The sequence below is a fragment of the Poromitra crassiceps genome (genome assembly GCF_964638095.1).
Source record: "Poromitra crassiceps genome assembly, chromosome: 12".
Taxonomy (NCBI): domain Eukaryota; kingdom Metazoa; phylum Chordata; class Actinopteri; order Beryciformes; family Melamphaidae; genus Poromitra; species Poromitra crassiceps.
Window position 1 is genome coordinate 33379687 of NC_139632.1, and position 12509 is coordinate 33392195.

Sequence of the window (12509 nt, forward strand, 5' to 3'; positions counted from 1 at the left end):
TCAAAAAGTGCTATAATTCATTGTGGAAAAAGGAGCGGCTACCTGAAATTGCTCATAATAAAAACATACTTCATTGAGCCCCATTGGGGAAATTGTCCAAATCATCCAAAAGTCACTTTCCCTTTCAAGCCAGAAGAGGAGCAACGTGTGATGAGGTGAAAGGTAGGCGGGAGGCGGAGCCAGAGCTCAAAACGCCACTTTAAGTTCAACAACATTTGCGTTTAGGCAAGTAAAACAACCTTAGGTTTAGGCAACAAAAGCAACTTGGTTGGGTTCTGTTTGGGTTGGGATTCGAACCAGGTCGCTCGTGACGAGAAAGTTACAAGTTGGGAACGCTATGGGTCCACTTTGACCTATTCAATCACAGACCGTTATTATGTCACGACAGCAGATAAATGATCCTTATTACGATGTCAAAACTATCTGAAGTGTTAAATGAACTGTGATGGATGTGGACTGAGTTTTGCTGTGCATGCGACTAACGTTGGATAGCCGTGCTGCTCGCCCAGCGCTGCACTGTGCGCCAAAACACACACAGGCACACACACACACACACACACACACACACACACACACGGGCACACACACACACACACACACACACACACAGAGTCACGTTTGCACCCTGAGGAAGTGAGAGGAGAAGAGTGTTTCCTCTGTTTCCTGTGTTCCTCGGGCTCTGGACATGTGACCATACTTGCCAACAATGAGACCTCAAAAATAGGGAGGATTTCGAAACCAAAGTGGGGGGTCTGGCCTGGGTGTTTCAGAGACTAGCTTCCTGCATTCTGGTGACTTTTAAAGAATGAAAATAACAAGACAGTCACTCACTGAGAGGACGAGGGCTTGGTGCCAGAAACAGGTTGTGATAAAAGGGGATTTTTCTTTTTGAAAATTTGTCGTAAACTGGGGAGAATATGGGATAATTGTGACTCCGTGGGATGAAACCGGGAGAGGGCAATGAAAAACTCTCTGGAAAAATGGGAGAGTTGGCAAGGAGCCTCCTGTCTGGGAGCCTCCACGTAGGAGAAGTTCTACCCTCCAAACCTCATGGCTCTGGCCACTAGTCAGGTTGGAGAGGTCACCCTGTCGTACCAGTCAGATTTGCTAGGAGTTCACCTGATGGACAGCTCCACCTTCTCCCTGATGGAGTTCCTGGAAGACCTCCACCCTGCCAGCACAAAGTGTGTCCCAAGAGTCAGTGTGTGTCCACTCCGGGCCACCGTACGGTACCGACCTTTTCCTGATGGGGGAATTGCCTGAATGACGAGAAATCTCGTCAATGGTGGGAAAGAGTGAACTTTGAATGACTCATGGAACTCACTCAACACATAAATGACAGTAAGAAAAAGAAGCACAGCAAAATGTTCACGTTTTCTCAGTACATCAGAAAAGTCTTATGTGCTACATCAACTTCATCATAATAAGCACATGTTGGCTCTGTCCTCAGCTGAGGGGAGGGTGCTTACACACACACACACACACACACGCACGCACGCACGCACACGCACACACACACACACACACGCACACACACGCACACGCACACGCAGATACGCACACACACACACACACACACACACACACACACACACGCACACGCAGATGCACACACACACACACACACACACACACACACACACAGTCTCGTGCTGGGCCTCTGTGTGTTTTTACAGTGAGAGTGTGGGACTAATTCGAGGAAGTTCTCACACATTGTCCCTTTAACTCCAGAAGCTGAGGGTTATGGCTCATTTAGACTCCATTTTCATACGTAAATAGATGCGTCCCTTTCAAACGGTATCATCGTCGCTGCCCACATACTTCCATGCGTCTTTCACGTTGGTATCATGTTAAGCAATACATCCACCAGGGGGCAGTAGAGAGTCAAATGTATGAGTGTGTGTGTGGTTTTGCTGCGTTTCATGTGTATCCGTAAGCTTTCAGATGACGGACAGAAAACGCCCCCCCCCCCGATTTTTTTATCAAATTTTTATCCCCCGTTAGTGGTAATTGTTTAATTTATTTATCCTGGTTGCTGCCCCACACTCTGCCGATCTGGGGAGAGCCGAAACTGGCTCCATGCTTCCTCCGAGACATGGGCAGTAGCCGGCCGCTTCTTTTCACCTGACAGGGGAAGCTTCACCGGTAGGACATAGCACGTGGGAGGATCACGCTATTCCAATGAGTTCCCCTCCCTCCGAACAGGCGCCCCTAACGACCAGAGGAGGCACCACTTCAGCAACTAGGATATTGCATGTTTTGGTGTGGGGTTCCTATATGAAGGAAACCCTCCCAGGGGGCACGGGGAGAACATGCAAACTCCACACGAAGGGCCCTTTTGACGACGCCACCCGGGCGGCGGGCACTCGAGGACATGCGGACGGGCACGCATTCCTTCAGCGCTCACAGCGTCACAGGTGGGAATCGAACCCTGGACCTTCGAGCTGTGAGGCGACAGCGCTTACCACTGCACCACCGTACCCCCCTGTCCATCTCCGTCTTTAACGTAGAGTAGAATTGGTAGTTAAAGCCTTCCCAGTCTCTGTCCATATTAGCTCATGCGAGACGCCCGCTACAAGAGCGTCCTTGAATGATGGCGGTGAGCTCAGTTAGCCCTTTTATGGGAAGTCGGCTCCTCAAAACGTCACCTCGCACCTCTCAGGCTAAACGTTGTGTTTTGCTCCCAGGTCAACAAATTCTCACACCGTATCCAAAACAGCTCTTATCGTAGATGACTTTCACTGACAACCAATCAACCCAACCCCCTGGTGAAGGTTGAGAGACATGCAGGACAGACGTGAATGTGGGAAAACATGTGGTTCGACATGGCAATTACACCCAAACACATTAGTGGATGGCTCTGATCTGCTCAAGTCTTTCTGAACAGGGAGAAACAACAACATGGACTCTGATTAGTCTGCTTGTTTTTAAAGCTGTGTAAATCCAGCCCAAGATGCTCAGAGTGTCTGGGGGGAAACAGGAGGAAGTGTGTGTGTGTGTGTGTGTGTGTGTGTGTGTGTGTGTGTGTGTGTGTGTGTGTGTGTGTGTGTGTGTGTGTGTGTGTGTGTGTGTGTGTGTGTGTGTAAGGCAGAGGAGGAAGTGTGGGGGGGGGGGGGTTAGTCAGCTCCAGCTCTGGCTCATGCCGGTTTGCGCTGCTTGGCTCTGGCCTGGCGCCACAGCAGCAGCCTGCACAGTCAGGAGAGAGAGGGGTGCATGGGGTTTTTTGGGCGCGTCACTTCGTGCCTCGGCTGCCCTTTATACACGGCAGACGCAGCACAGGGGGGCTGATCTGTGTGTGGGTGAGGAGGCACGTAGTGTACGTCAGCCTCCCCTCTGCTAAGACCTCTGGACAAGATACTCAGTCAGATCATATGGCTAGTGGTTCACATGTACACTGCTGACGCACACGTGTGCGCACACACACACACGCACACGTGCACACACACACACACACACACACACACACACACGTGCACACATACACACACACACACATGCACACGTGTGCACACACACACACACACACACACACACACACACACACACACACATGTGCACACACCAGACTGCTCGCAAGAATAACATGTCTGCATTGTATGTTTCTGATACGTAGGATATCAGGTTTCTGAGCCAAACATATACGTTGCATATCAGGTTTCTAGCTATGTGTATATCAACACACCCTAGAGTCTGCTATTGAAATAGCGCAGTGGCCAGTGTTATGGTTGGGGTGGATGGAGGACATGGCTGTAGCCAGGGTTTGAGAAATACCGAGGTCATTTTAGTGCGGCGTGGGGGGTCCAGGGGTGGGTGTGCCCCCCCGGTTAGAACATTTTGTCCATTCTAAAGTGAAATGCTTCAATCTGGTGCACTTTGAGAGCAAAATTAAGAGGCTAGATCTATAAAGAACTACAGACATCATGTTAGATTTATATCCTCTTTACTGTGCTGTTGCTTTATAATGATACAAAAAATAAATGTCTCCCCATATAATATATATTCTGCATACAGGTCACATGGCAGAATACTGCTCAATTAAATACAACGGCCCATCTACACAAACATCACTTACAGGGGAGTTACTTACCCATTCACTTCAATAGAACTGTCCCCAAAGTCTAGCCCCAATCTAGCCCCAATGCAAAATGTGAACGTTGTGGTGAGTTATGTCTCTTCCTTCCCTCCTATAGCACACAGAGAGGAAGCAAATTGTTGCATTTCTGATCAACTGTCATATATCATGTTATTTATGAGGGCTTTAAAACATCAATGACAGATGAAGAGATCTGGGGGCCGGGGCTTTTTTTTTTTTTTTTGTGTGCAAATACCGAGGTCATGACCTGGTGTCCTGAATGGTAGTTACGGGCATGATGATAGTTAGACAATTCATGGGCACCTAAAGGTACACATAACATCTTCTCCTCCACACAGCCAGGCTGCCTATGACAGCTGAAATGGAGCAGTATTTGGCAAGCTGTTTGGCTTTGCTCTTAGTCATGCCAGCAATGTTCAGACCACTATGTACATGGCCCAGGCTTCCCAATACGAGTACATCGCTGTCACGTCTGGTAAAAATGAGTGCTTGGACAGCATAGTAGGCCCCATCAGCATATAAGAAGTATCCAAAATGACAGAAACCATCTTTGGGACTGGACATGGACTGAACAGGACAGCCACTAGGGGGCAATTGAGATGTTTTGGCTTCACTTTTTGGGAGCTCTCATGGCGTCCATATTTTGTACAGTCAATGGTATGCCACCACGTGCACATCCACGGTTAACATATATCTTGTTATTTATGAGGGCTTTAAATCATCAATGACAGATGAATTGATCTGGGGGCCGGGGCTATTTTTCTATATATATTCTTTTTAAAGAAAATACCGAGGTCATGACCTCGGTGTCCTCAATGGTAGTTACGGGCAGGGATGTAAACACTTCACACCGGAGAGCTGTGTTCAAGTAGCAGCATGGTCACAGCATTTCCAAAGTGTCTATTTCAACCGTCAGTCACATTGAACGTTTTTGTTATGTATGCCTGCCTACCCGGACAGCATCATCGCTGCAGTGTGGAAACCTTTATTGGTACTTCCCCTCATCACTGAGGTTCAAACCAGATTTACACAACGCTCGGGAAGCAGAAGTTAAAGTTAAATGATCAGGACTTTTGACAGCGTCCAAATGAGAAACTGCAAAAACTGGAAGCTAGAATAATTCAGTTAGTCAGATCCATATCTGATGAAAACTATGACCATCCTGGACAGCTGGATCCTTCTTACTTTGGGCCGCAGGTGAACCTTTCCCAAAAATTCAGCCTCCATTCAACCAATCAGCCTTCTGCATGGTTGACAGCCGACAATCAAAGCCCGTTTCACCACTCCACTATCAATAGTCACTGGAAAGCAAGAGTTCTGAGAACAATGAGAATCTACAAAAGGCCTACCTGGGTTCGAATCCGACCCGTGGTCCTTTGCCGCATGTCATCCCCTCTCCCTCTCCACACCTTTCCTGTCTGCCTGTCCTATCTAATAAAGGCAAAATGCCCAAAAAAAGACTTAAAAAAAGACTGCAACGTTGTCTCCTTTAGTTGAGTTTGTGTGTTCAGGTGAGAACGATGGGCCTCATTTATCAAGTGATTTCCAAGGCAAAAAAGGGCTTTTCTGTGTGTAAATCCTTTGTATCTACGTTTAATGTCAATCAATCAATCAATCAATCAATCAATCAATCAATCAATCATTTTTAATACATGTCCCAGAAGGGCAAGGCACGCACGCGGCTGGTGTGAACGGCTTCGCCTGTTAACAAGACGCCGAAATGAAACTTGTGGGTTGAGCGTAGGTTGACCATTGCTGTATATTTAAGCAATAGCTAAGGTCTAAAACATCCTTAGGTGTGGTATAATGAGCATATATCACGGCCTGAAGTGAGCTATTGCTTTTATCAAACGGTTACCAAGTATGGCAATATGAAAGTAATAGACAACTCCAATTTAAATGGCTGTTAATCATAAATCATAATGTTTCGTGTAATAAAATAGTCCCTCCTGGCTCCCTGCCAGGTAGCTTCCATTTTGGTAGCTAGCGAACGTTGTTATCGCCGTTAGCTAGCAGTTAGCTAGCTGTCGTGTAGCTGACGTCACTAGCAGGAGACGACAGTAAACACTAGCTATGTTTGCGAGGCTAGCAGGCTAGCTAGCTACCATTTGTTTCTCAGAGGCGGAGTGATTCGGTGATTGCGGCCCCAGTCGTGATTATACGCTCATTATATCACGCCTGTGAACCAATCAGATTGCTTGATTTGAGAGAGCCGTTTTATAAATATACAGAGCATTCCTTGTCATTTCTGGTGTCTGTAAGTCTAGATTTTTCCAAACATTTCCTCTTGCAGCCAAAGTGCAGCAGGAAAATGCTGATCACTGGACACATCTGTACGCCCCTTCATCGTAAAGGGGAGGCACTGGACACATCTGTACACCCCTTCATCTTAAAGGGGAGGCACTGGACACATCTGTACACCCCTTCATCTTAAAGGGGAGGCACTGGACACATCTGTACGCCCCTTCATCTTAAAGGGGAGGCGAGGCACTGGACACATCTGTATGCCCCTTCAACTTAAAGGGGAGGGGACGCAATGTTTTGAACTCTCCAAAGAAATAAATAACATTCAGCTGGAGAATTATGCAATGGAAAACTTAAGTGCGGCTGGCTGCCTCGCCTCGCTCCAGGTGGAACTGATTTTCGGCTGTGGATATTTTTAGGGGCAGATGGAGCTTTCGACCCAGAAGGCTCGTCTTGGCTCATCAGACAGATTTTTCCAATCCAGGGGGCTGGGGAAGATTTGGATTCATAGAAGCTCATTCAGAATTTGTGCTTTTTTGAAAAAAAAAAAATCCCTCAAGGAAGTTTGCGGAGTGCCAGCCGCTTGTTCAGCAATGCCTTACTTCATATTAATACAGTTCCACACATTCCACATTCTTGGGTTGTTCCTGGCCGTGCTCCAAAATGGGCGATCTTATCTGTTGCTCTGGTAGATCTTATCTGTTGCTCTGGTAGATCTTATCTGTTGCTCTGGTAGAGGAGATTGGAGAATTGACGAAATCCGGTTGTAGGAATTTAGGTGTTCCATTTGTTCAAACTGAATTAAAGAGACTCACTTAAAAACATTTCAGTGGCATGACTATATATATATATATATATACCGGTATATATATATATATACTGTATAAGCAATAGATAACGACAGATATTACACCTAAGGGTCGTGCTTCGCCTGATGTGATGTCAGTGATGTTATGAGTGATGTCACTTGAGCAATTGTGATGTCATCAGTGATGTCACTCGAGGAGTACCTACTGTACAGTAATCTCCAGCATGGAAACTGTGGAGCTGAAGTGAATTGGTTGCAGTGTGCAGCAATGACAATTTTGCTCCGACGTGCGAAGATCGCTGGGAATGAAACATGTATATTTAGATCGCTCCTGATCTCCGGTGACGAGATGCTGCAGAGTCACCCGGTCCTGGAAAGTAAGTTTAGGATTTGGCAGGTGGCTGAATCCAGGAATAGAGATGGCTCTCCATCATCAGCCAGCTCACATCACTTCTGACCACTCAGACAGGGAGACACGCCCGCTGACCGCTCCGCTAGCAGGCTTTCAGAACCAGATTGCCTGGGTTAGCTCAGTTAGCCGCTAACAAACCACAGACTGTGAAACAGATGGAGTAGTGAGTGTGACGTCACTCATGATCTCCTGAAGGGTCCTTGAAACCTGGGGATTGGGTTTATGGGATAGAGTCTAGACCGTATAAGACATATGGATGGAGTCACTGTGACCTCACCCATTGGTTTGGAAAGAAATGCAGCCACACGGGGCACTACAGCCATATTTAAAAAAAATCTAGGCCTTCACACTCGGAACCACTGTGACATCCCTTCCCTGCTTCCCCTGCAAACTCCACACAGAAAGTCCCCACTGAAGACATGGTGGGGACATCCGTAGGTGCCCACAGCGTCCCAGGCGGGAATCCAACCCAGGACCTGCTGTGAGACGACAGTGCACCACCTTGCCCCCTACCCTACTACCACCACAGTAGGTGTTCAGTTCGTTCAGTTTGTTAACAAAGCGTTGGCTTCACATGTGGGCACCCCCGAGCTGCTTAGGAACCTACAAGCAGATCCTGACCGTACTCTCAAGAACGGCACCCGAATGGTGGTGAGCAGATGATGGACAAGGTGGTTGAATATGAGATTTCTGTTTGTCTGTCAGCAGGATTATGGAAAAGCTACTAGCCCGATTGTCAGGAAACTTGGAAGGGCCAATTTTAGAGCAGATCATAGCAGACTAGACTATTGGCGGCAGGGGCGGAGCGACCCTATCAGCCCAGAGGGGGCGAAGCTCTTAGGGAGGCCCCATCAAAAAAAAAAAAAAAAAAAAATCTTTTTTTTTTTTTTTTTTTTGAAGGCCAGGCCAGGCCGCAGGGCCGGTTCCAGAACAAGATGACTAGGGGTGCATCCTAGATAGGAAGGGGTGCAGATGCCCGGCTGAAGGCCGGGCCCACTCGGGTGGCCGGCCAAAGGCCGGCCGGCCGAAAAATTTGACATGTTATTTTACTAAAAATAATGCATTTGACCATCATTTCAAGTAGAATGATACCACCCAAGCAAGAATATTTCAAGTGTTTCAAGTGCTTTACTGAAATATTTGGACCATATAATGATAATACAATTATCTCAACCTTAAAAGGTTACATATAGGTGCCAAAAAGCCATAAAATCACATCAAAGAACAAAGAAAAACAACAACTATAATTCAAGTTTAAACAGTAAGTGTGCAGCTGTAGCATTTATACATTTTTTTACTTTTCAACTGAGCATGCAGACAAATAAGGGTGCAATGCATGCTTTTGCACCCCCGTAGAACCGGGCCTGCCAGGCCGCGAAGAAAAATGTGCCTTTTTTGCATGTTTGAATCGGTTTTAGCCATATTTAGTGGAATATCTCATTTTAAACACACCAATGTTATTGTCTATTGATTGAATTCCTCTCAGACTCACACCACTGACTTTATTAAATAAAGTCATTTTAAGTCACAACTGTAAAATAGCTGATAGCCCCTATATCCGAAAACACAATTTGTCACTCACTGAGCCAAGTAATATTATGTCCAAGAAAGACTACAGTGAAGCCACTTTACAGACAAGCTTGTTCTGAAGAAGAAAAATAAAAACACAGGTTGCCAGCCAGGTGGCCTGGCCTGCAAAAAAAAAAAAATTTTTTTTTTTTTTTTTGATGGGCCCCCCTGACGAGTGGGCCCTGGGGCGACCGCCCCCTTGCCCCCCCTCTGGCTCCGCTACTGGCGGTCTGTGTTCTCCGAGTCCCCCTTCTACTTTATACTGTTTATTTTAGTGCATATTTCATATTCTATTCATATATTATATGATATATATATATACAGTACCCTGCTGCTACATGGCCTGATTTCCCCGTGGGGATCAATAAAGTTGTTTTATCTGATCTTACTGTTCATAATATACATACTGTTTTGTGAACCACGATTCAATGAGAAATGTGCTCACTCCATTATGTGAAAATATGGCCGACACGAGATGAATTAAATCCATTAAAGTGTCACCGCTCCACCTCATCGTCATAGTATCCAAATATACATCTACAACTGAAAGGAGCCACAAATAGATCCCTGATGCCCCCCACACCCGGCGAAGCATCACTGGTTTTATCTCCTCAACCACGACATGGGAACAAACCGTGGATGTGCACGTGGTGGCATGCCATTGACTGTACAAAATATGGACGTCATGAGAGCTCCCAAAAAGTGAAGCCAAAACATCTCGATTGCCCACTAGTGGCTGTCCTGTTCAGTCCATGTTAGCGGATGGGACATGAGCTAAACTAAAAACAAAATCGAGGCTACATGTCAAATGCTGTTTTGTTTCCCCAAAGATGGTTTCTGTCATTTTGGGTACTTCTTATATGCTGATGGGACCTACTATGCTGTCCAAGCACTCATTTTTACCAGACGTGACAGTGATGTACTCGTATTCGGAAGCCTGGGCCATGTGCATAGTGGTCTGAACATTGCTGGCATGACTAAGAGCAAAGCCAAACAGCTTGCCAAATACTGCTCCATTTCAGCTGTCATAGGCAGCCTGGCTGTGTGGAGGAGAAGGTGTTATGTGTACCTTTAGGTGCCCATGAATTGTCTAACTATCATCATGCCCGTAACTAAAGTTAAGTTAAGTTAAGTTAAGTTAAGTTAAGTTAAGTTATCCTTTATTTATCCCCTTGGGGAAATTCATCCTCTGCATTTGACCCATCCTCTACTAGGAACCTTCCTAGAACTAGGAGCAGTGGGCAGCCACTGTGCAGCGCCCGGGGACCAACTCCAGTTCTTTTTGCCAGTACCTTGGTCAGGGGCACTGACAGGAGTATTAACCCTAACATACATGTCTTTCTTGATGGTGGGAGGAAGCCGGAGCACCCGGAGAAAACCCACACGTACATGGGGAGAACATGCAAACTCCACACAGAAAGGTGCCCATGAATTGTTTAACTATCATCATGCCCGTAACTACCATTCAGGACACCGAGGTCATGACCTCGGTATTTGCACACACACACACACACACACACACACACACACACACACACACACACACACACACACACACACACACACACACACACACACACACACACACACACAAAAAAGCCCCGGCCCCCAGATCTCTTCATCTGTCATTGATGTTTTAAAGCCCTCATAAACAACATGATATATGACAGTTGATCAGAAATGCAACAATTTGCTTCCTCTCTGTGTGCTATATAGAAGGAAGAGACATAACTCACCACAACGTTCACATTTTGCATTGGGGCTAGATTGGGGCTAGACTTTGGGGACAGTTCTGTTGAAGTGAATGGGTAAGTAACTCCCCTGTAAGTGATGTTTGTGTAGATGGGCCGTTGTATTTCATCTAGCAGTATTCTGCCATATGTGACCTGTATGCAGAATATATATTAGGTGGGGAGACATTTATTTTTTGTATCATTGTAAAGCAACAGCACAGTAAAGAGGATATTAATCTAACATGATGTCTGTAGTTCTTTATAGATCTAGCCTCTTAATTTTGCTCTCAAAGTGCACCAGATTGAAGCATTTTACTTTAAAATGGACAAAAAAAAATTAACCGGGGGGCACAGCACCCCATGGACCCCCGACGCTAAAATGACCTCGGTATTTCTCAAACCCTGGCTACGGCCATGACTATCATCATATTTGATTCCCTGTCATTTCAATATCATTTGTGGACTCAAATAAAGCATTCACAATGTGTGTGTGTGTGTGTGTGTGTGTGTGTGTGTGTGTGTGTGTGTGTGTGTGTGTGTGTGTGTGTGTGTGTGTGTGCGTGCGTGCGTGCGTGCGTGCGTGCGTGCGTGCATGCGTGATCCAGGAGACACCTATTGTAGCAGAAACTACTGTCCTACAGAGGTGGTTTGGAGTACTTTGGCCAGGTGCCAGCTGTCTGTCTGTCTGTTGACAGATTTCGCGAATGTGATAGCAGAACTGTGCAAGACCCAATCACGAAACTTTACAGATGTGTAATTGACATCAAAATAAAGGCTGAGTTTAAAAATGGCCGTGATCCGAGCAAAGGGGCCAGTCCCCTCACATTGGCCCCCTAATTTACGCCCCTGGCCTACAGTACTACACATTCATTTTAAGTCGTGGGGTTTGATCCCATCGCAAGATTCTCTAGTTATGATTTTGTTTTGAATGAGTGTCGTTGACGATATAAAAAGGGGGTTTAAACGTCTCTGCTCTGACAGCCACTCCCACACAGCAGGAGGTGCTGAGACGGCTCAATCCAACTCTACTGCGCAGACTCAGGCTCCAAATGATGTCACCAGCACAAGATGGCAGCTCGTGGCTTCACTTTTGCATAGCGTTGTCCATCTTTTATACAGTCAACACCGACCCAAAGATCAATACAGCCAAGAGGAGGTGCTCCACCTGCATTATGTAACACAGAGGGACCAGGGACCAGGACTCCCCCCCCCCCCTCAACCCCAGATCATCTTACTCTGCTGAGGAATGTAGATTCAAATGTTTCCTGGTGACAGCGAGCGTATGACAGAGCACTAAAAGAGAGAGAGAGATCAGACACACTGAGTCAGAAGGAAAGGGGGGGGGGGGGCTATATAGCTGTGATTCGGACTGCACCGGTTCAGACCGGTCCTCCTGTCCCCTTCCCCTGTTCACTCCTCTTCCTATCCTCTTTACTCTGTTCTCCTCTCATCTTTACCTTTCTTTCCTTTTCCTTCTCATGTAAATACAGGCTACAACCTTTACTTAGGCTACTACTACATCCACATCCTTAGAGAGAGAGAGAGAGAGAGGAGAGAGAGAGAGAGAGAGAGAGAGAGAGAGAGAGAGAGAGAGAGAGAGAGAGAGAGAGAGAGAGAGAGAGAGAAATTATTGATTAGAATTGTTTCCAA